Here is a 7,997-nt window from a genome sequence, read left to right as displayed (position 1 = left end):
ATGCCAGAATAATTTTAAAATCATAGTATAGCTCATGGGCCAAAGAGATAATATCTACTCCAGGATTATATCTCGTATATATCCTTGCATTTCCAGCTTTAGGACATTATCATAAAACTACCTCAATTTTGCTTAGAAATAAGGGAATGTCTTCATGAAGGCTTCATAAAGTTCAGGACCATTTCTGGTGCTGTGCAGCCTTTTGCAACTAAGCTAAGTGTAATTATTGTGCTGATAAGGAAGGCTGTTGTACTAGATTCTGCAACATCTGTTATTGATTGAAAGATGCCCTTAATCCAAGCATCTAATTATAGGTAGAAAGCTACAAGTGTTTATAAATACCTATGTGAAACCGATGTCATCAATCAGCTGCCTAACCCATCAGCACATCTGATATGATACATGCTAAAGTTTTATCAGGGACAATTTACCTATCTCTGAACTACCATTAAACCCAATAGAGACCGCATGTCTTGAGTAGGACCTAGCCATCCTTTGTGATATTTTGTTTTGCTTTATGGTCCAATATTGTTATTGCTCTTTTTATTCCTTATAACTATATTACTGATTGCCATGATGTATCTCATTCTGAGCACAGTCTGAATCTTTGGAAGTTTTTTTGAAGCTCACATCTGCCCTTGTTCCTCAGCTGCAGGCGTTTTTTTTTTTTTCTCCTTGGGAACACAGCAAAACTCAGAATGACTCATGTTTCACTTGGTTCCTAGAGTCATTCCATAATTATCCTTTCATAGGACCATCTTTATGGTAATTGGGTGCCAGGCCATAAGGATAGGGATCCCCCAGTTCTCTCCTTGAATCACCTCCTTGCTTGTTGTTAATTTACTTATTTACTCAATGTATAAATTATCTCATTCAGAGCCATGGTGTTACAATGTATTGAGTACTACAGTATTGTAGGCTGAGTCTGCCCACTGCCAGCAGTTCAATCCTGAGTGGCTCAAGGTTGACTCAGCCGTCCATCCTTCTGAGGTTGATAAAATGAGAACCCAGATTATTGGGGCCAATATGCTGACTCGGTGAACTGCTTAGACAGGGCTGTAAAGTACTGTGAAGTGGTACATAAGTCTCTGTGATAATGCTATTGCTAACAAAGTGACTCTAGGTGATATGCGATATGTTTCTTTCTTACCCTAACTGCTTTTGCCCCTACCCCAGTCCTTGCCATTCATTTAAAAAATCCCCTATTTACAGTAAGTGATCAGAGGTATGTGAATTAATGGGCTAATGTTAATAACATACCAACACTAATTTGACAGAGCATCAAAAGATGGACTGCTATTAATGTGCAATCAGCAGAGTACAGCCATCAGGAAGAAAAGCTGAAGCATCAGATAAAAGAAAACAACAGCAATTGTAACTAGGACAGGAAAGAGTATCCCCAATCACTATGTGATGAGAAAAGGAAGAGGAAAATTTGGAATACCCGAATCCTTCAAACTAGGTTGCCCTACATACGTATATCTCTTTATAGAGTTAACATGTGTCTTTGGAATACCAAAAAGAGAGACTGTGTTATCCTTAGGTCCACATCTCTGCTGTCAGCTTCTTCTAATAGGCCCAAAGGGAGCAGAATGGCTACCCTCTAAAAGAGAAAGTAGAAGAGTTGTGCTGACTTTTAAATGCTCTACAATACCGACTATGCTGCTTAAAATAAAATCTTTTCTGGGTACAGAAATATTCCCACTAGATGTGTTTCAGGATAATAAAATATGGTCACTTTTTCATCCTTCTAAATAAGCTGAAGATCTCCCTCTAGGCTTTGGGATTGATAAGTTGTTTACCACAAAGAGCCTTGAGAGTTTGGCCTTGACTCAAGTCATGTGGTGACAAAAAGGTTTCCAATAAATTTCTAAAAGCAGCTCATTCATTTATTTGAAGCCCCGCCAAATAGTGAGCTAGATGAAATTAATGTATTTACAATGGGCATTGTTAACAACTCATACAGCAGCAGAACCTCTGACTGAATTAGTGGCAACATCTCACCCCCCAAAAAAGGGCTGCATGAACAATGATAGCAATTTACAAAAATCTCTGATACACTTTGACTTAAATGAGGATTTTCAACAGAAGAGCAACCAGAAGGAAGACAATCTGGCAATTTTAAAAGATGAAGAAAGGTTGATCTTGCACCATTAAAAACAACAATTGCATTTCCCCTGATGCCATGGTTTTACCAAAGGGACTGCTGGGTAACTAAACCCCACTCCAGAAGAAAATTCACAAAAGTTTGGTAATTTCACAAGGAAATTTTTGCAATGTTTCCTCTAAGGGAAGACAGTATGGTAGAGAATTGCATCGACCAGGGATGCTGCTTTGGCAAATAGTCTTCAAGGAAAAGCAAAATCACCAATCGGTGTGTATACTTAAAAATGTCAGGTTCCCTAGATCTCACATCAGCTGATGATTGACAGAATGGGATACATAACAACCCACCACTAAAATGCTCCTTTTTAGGACTTCCAGTTTGCCATCACGGCCGCTGTGGCTGCTGGAAGGTGTCCGCGTTTGGTTTCGCTCTGCTGGGGGACCCAGGAAAGGGTCGAGAGTTGCCCTGTAGGGGGCGACAAGCAATAAGGGTATCGTTGCTTGACTGCAGGAGGGCAGTAACCCTTCTGCTCGATCTGGGGCAGCCCTCCAAACCGGTGGACAAAAGACCGGCCATAGAAATAGGACTTCCAGTTTGCCGTCATGGCTGCTGTGGATGCTGGAAGGCGAGCTCCGTCTTCTGCCCCTCTCCACAAGGCACACCTGGAGACTGAGACTTGAGGAGACACTGTGGAGAGGGGCATTTGTCGGGAACAAATGCTGAATGCTTGGAGTTTTGTGTGCCCTTACTCATCTTGGAAACAACTCTCTGATTTCTTGTTCTGTGTTGTGAATTCTGCTTGGATTTAGGGTTGGATCTAATTTTAACATAGTTTAGGGTTGGATCTAATTTTAACATAGTTTTAATCATTGTATTATATTGGGCATGATTATTTAATTCTTTTAACTTTTTTTTATTGAAAAGTTTTAAGATATAATTTTCCTTTAAAAAAATCCCCCCTTCCCCCTCCCTCCTCCCCCCCTACCTCCCCCCCTCCCCCCTCCCCCCCGACTTCCCAGAGCTAAATACAAGGTATATATATATAAAGCAATCATAAACAATCATATACTAACAACTATAAACTCTAAAATCCATCACTCTCTAGCTTATATAGGATAAAACAAGCCTTAGTAATATTAAATATATATAAAAAAAACTAAAATAAGAAAAAAAAAGAAAAAAACGAAAGAAGACTTATTCAAATGCTACATGAAACTTCTTAACCCTATACTTGTTCTGGATAAACTCAATCCATTTTCTCCATTCCATAATATAGCGTTCTTGCGAATGATCTTTCAAATAGGCCGAAATCTTCGCCATCTCTGCCAGGTCGGAAACCTTTAAAGTCCACTCTTCTATGGTCGGCAGTTCCTCTTTCTTCCAATACTGACCTATCAAGAGTCTTGCTGCCGTAATTAAATTCAACATCAACTTGGTGTCCACAACTGTAGCATCTGTAATTATTCCCAACAAAAAAAGCTGCGGACAAAACTTTATCCTCTGTTTAAAAATCTTCTGCATATTCCACCAGACTTTTATCCAAAAAGCCTTAACCTTGTTACATGTCCACCATATGTGAAAATATGTTGCATCTTCATCACCGCACCTCCAACATTTAGGCTGATAATTCGGATACATACTTGCAAGCTTTTTAGGATCTAAATGCCATCTATAAAACATTTTATAAAAGTTCTCTCTTAAATTTTGAGCTTGAGTAAATTTTACGTTCCTGACCCAAATCTTTTCCCATGTGTCCATTGTGATAACTTCCTGGATATTTTGGGCCCATTTTATCATACAATCCTTAACAAGCTCTGTTTCTGAGTCAATCTCTATCAATGCAAGATATATCCGTTTGATATGTGCTGGTCCCTGATTTCTAATTTGCTTTATCAAATTTTCATCAGACATTGTAAATCCATTTTTCTGGTCTTCTTTCCACCTGGCCCGTAACTGAGTATATTGAAACCAATTTTGAACAACCTTCTCTTCTCGCAAGAGGCTATATGATTTCAAACACCAAACATTTCTTTCCAAACTGAGGATCTCCTTGTACGTAGTCACATCATGTTTAAAGCCAGCATGTATATTTTCTATTGCGTGTTTTGGAATTGCCCACAATGGTATCTTGCAACTTAACTTATGTCTATACTTCTTCCAAACTCTCAACAATGCCTGTCTTAAAATATGCACCCTAAACACGTTGTCTACCTTCTTATCATACAACAAATATGCATGCCAGCCAAACAACAAATCATGGCCCTCAAGATTTAATAACCTCCCTTGCGTCAAATTAATCCAATCACTTATTCCTACTAATGCAGCAGCTTCATAATATAATTTAAAATTAGGCAATTTAAGGCCACCTCTCTCACGAGTATCCTGCATAATCTTAAGTTTAACTCGTGGCTTTTTCCCTGCCCAGACAAATTTATTGATACCTCGCTGCCATTCCTCCAAGTTAGAATCTTTTTTAAGAATCGGTATCATTTGAAATAAAAATAAAAATTTAGGCAGGACATTCATTTTTACTGTTGCAATCCGTCCCAACAAAGACAATTGCAATTTTTCCCAACTCTCCAATTCTTTTTGAATTTTCCCCCATAGTTTTTCATAATTATTTTTATATAGCTTTGTATTAGAGGGCGACAAAATCACCCCCAAATATTTAACCCTTTTAACAATCTCAAATCCAGTTAATCCTTCTAAGAGAGCCTTTTGCGAAGCTGTCATATTTCTGGCCAAAATTTTGGTTTTCTGTATATTAACTTTAAATCCAGAAACCTTCCCATATTGTGTTATTATCTCCATCAGGTCCACAACAGAGTTCTCTGGCTGGGTCACTGTAACAACCAGATCGTCTGCGAATGCTCTCAATCTGTAGTCCTGATCTCCAATTTGTATCCCCTTAATTTTTTCCGAATTCCGAATTTTAACCAATAATATCTCTAATGTTAACACAAATAACAAGGGCGATAACGGACACCCTTGCTTTGTGCCCTTCTCAATATTACATGCTTCTGTCAAGCTATTATTAACTATAATTCGGGCAGTTTGTTTTTGATATAATGCCCTAATCGGTTGTAAAAAATTTTCCCCAAAATCCATTTTATCTAAAACTTTCAACAAAAATTTCCAATTCAATTGATCAAAAGCTTTTTCAGCATCTAAAAAAATTAGCACCGCAGCGATCTGGTTGTTCCTTTCCAAAAACTCTAACACATCAACTATATGCCTCACATTATTTTTCATTTGCCTACCACTAATAAACCCAGTTTGATCCCCATGAATCACCTGTTGCAGAACCCTCATCAGTCTATTGGCCAAGACCTTAGCAAATATCTTGTGGGCACAACGGCACACATCAAAAATGAAATTCCGTTGCCCGCTCTGAAAGTGACACACATACATGACACACCCAAAACATACTATAAACAATATATGTATAGACCCACACCCCTACATATACATAACAATAAAGTATTAAATACTGTCCATCTTGAATATATAACGGAAGGAGAAATCCTGAGAGTTCACAAGGTTAATGCTGTATGGAATGAAACTATGATTGAATCTGGATGTTCTGCTACGGATACCACAAAACCTCCTCCCAGAAGGTAACAAGGAAAACAGGTCGTGAAGAGGATGAGTAGTGTCCCAGATAATCTTACGGACCCTGTTAAAAAAAAATCCCTGTAGTGGCTCCGAAAAAAGGAGCCTTTCAACTATGAAGGTCTAAAGCCAGGGCAAAAGTTCTTTTAGGTGGAAAAGAAATTTATGTTCCATAAAGTCAGCTCTAACTTCCACCTTCTTGATATCTCCAGTCAAATGTTGGATTGCTCCAGGCAATTCTTTTGCAAGCGCATCAAATTTGGCTTTGATGCTTTTTCCCATGGCCTTGATTACCTCATGTGTTTTAGTTGTGTATTCATCCAAATATTGCTTTAAGAATTCTAAATCTCCTGATATTCTCTCTGTTTTCTCCATTCTTTCTGCTTGCCATTTTTTGACATGTAAACAAAGCTTAAAATTTGAAGTTAAATGCTTTAAAATTGTAAGTCCAGTGTGTTTGGAAAGCTAGGAAAAAAAAGTAGAAGTTAACAATATCACAGTCGTTTTGCTCCCTCCTGTGGTCAAACAATGTTCCTGTCAAGAAAGAAGCCTTAAGAGGGGGAAAAAAAGTTGTATCTTTACTTAGAGACCCAGACTCTACTCTAGGCCAGGGCTGTCAAACTCAATTTCATGGAGGGCCGCATCAGCATTGCGGTTGCCCTCAAGGGGCCGGGTGGGCGTGGCCAGGGTGGGTGTGGCCTACTGGGTGGGTGTGGCTAGAGTGCGTATGGCCTACTGGGTGGGCGTGGCCAGCTCTACATCGTTCGCATCAAGGGTGCCTATGGGGGGCCTGGGCAGGAGTGGGACAGATCTGAGGGTTTCTGGCAGAAGGAGGGTCTCTGGGCCAAGGCCAAGGCAATGGGGGCCGTTCCCTCACTGTTTCCAGGATGGCTTCGTGGGCCACATGAAACCACTTCGCGGGCTGGATCTGGCCCCCGGGCCTTGTGTTTGACATGTCTGCTCTAGGCCAATCAAAAGCGGTTAAAATTGGAGCTGTTGCACTCTCTTCTCACAGCAAACTTTAAGCCCCATTTAAACAGTCCTTTGTTTTAAAAGCAAAGGAACAAAAGAGATCCCACAAAGTCAATCACCAGTATAGACTTTATGATTTCCACTAGAAGGGGCTTCTGGCAGATAGGAGACTTCTTTAGATCTCATACAGATTCTCCACAGTTTTAGGCTTAGAATGGCTTCTAAGCCTGAAGAAACTTCCCTGAGAAAGGGGAAGCTTTGGAAATCAACTCCTTTGCTCCCCTGAGTAGCTGAATGCTCTCACATTGTTTCTGGAAGAAGTAATCGCGTGAGTCCCTGGCTGGGGCATGGCGACCATGCAAGTTCTCTATGGAAGAACCAGCCATTTAAATAGACAATAAAGGATGCCACCGGTTCTTAGACACTAACATTTCTATATATTTACCTTTCTTGCCAAGAGAGGCTTCCCCTAGTTGCAACTTGTCGTTTCCTTTTTGTGGAACTATTGTCGTTTCTGAAGCTCTGTGACTTTAAGAGGGTGAGGAGAGGAAAGTGGTTTTTCTGAGCCAAACTAAAGAAGCTAGAAACCAGTGTGGAAACTACGGTACCTCTGCAACTTAAGGATATAAATTTTTAAAAGCCCATTCCAGTTTCTCCAGCAGAAGAAGCCTTGTTCAGATACTGAGTCCTAAAGAATTTCAGCTGGCTGTGTTCAGGAGAAGAGGTTATTCTGCTGTGGCCCCCACTGTCTAGAATATTCTCCTCCTGGAGGTAAGGTCCACCCTTACCATGCAGATCTTCAGGAAAAAGTCTTAAAACTTGGCTCTGCCAATTGCCCAGGGGACCTGATAGAGGACTGCTACTTTGGGAGTAACTGACAGGATTGAGAGAAGATATCCACCTCCATGTTACCCATCCTCTGAATTTTCACTTTATTTAATCCTCTTTATTTCAATTGTTCTGTATTATCTTTTTTACCTTTTTATCATATTGTAAGCCTCCCCTCCAGAGTCACTATAACGGTGAGATGGGTGGCGTATAAATTTAATCAATTAAAAATAATAAAAATAAAGAAAGAGTGCCTTGCAAAAATTTGATCCACATGATTTTCAAGAAAATTATAGATCTTTCTTTTAAACTGAAGCAAATTGCCAAATTGGTTTGGAATTGAATTCTGGAGACGGACTAGATTAAAGAAGATTCAGTGGAATATTTGAACTTGATTGAAAAGTTTGCACCAATATTCTGAACCTTTTTCGATTGGATATGATCAGAGCCCAGGAAACACATATTCAATCTGCTCTCC

This window comes from Vipera ursinii, assembly GCF_947247035.1.
Source record: "Vipera ursinii genome assembly, chromosome: 5".
NCBI lineage: Eukaryota > Metazoa > Chordata > Lepidosauria > Squamata > Viperidae > Vipera > Vipera ursinii.
The sequence above is the reverse complement of the archived record's forward strand: the minus strand, read 5'-3'. Positions refer to the sequence as shown.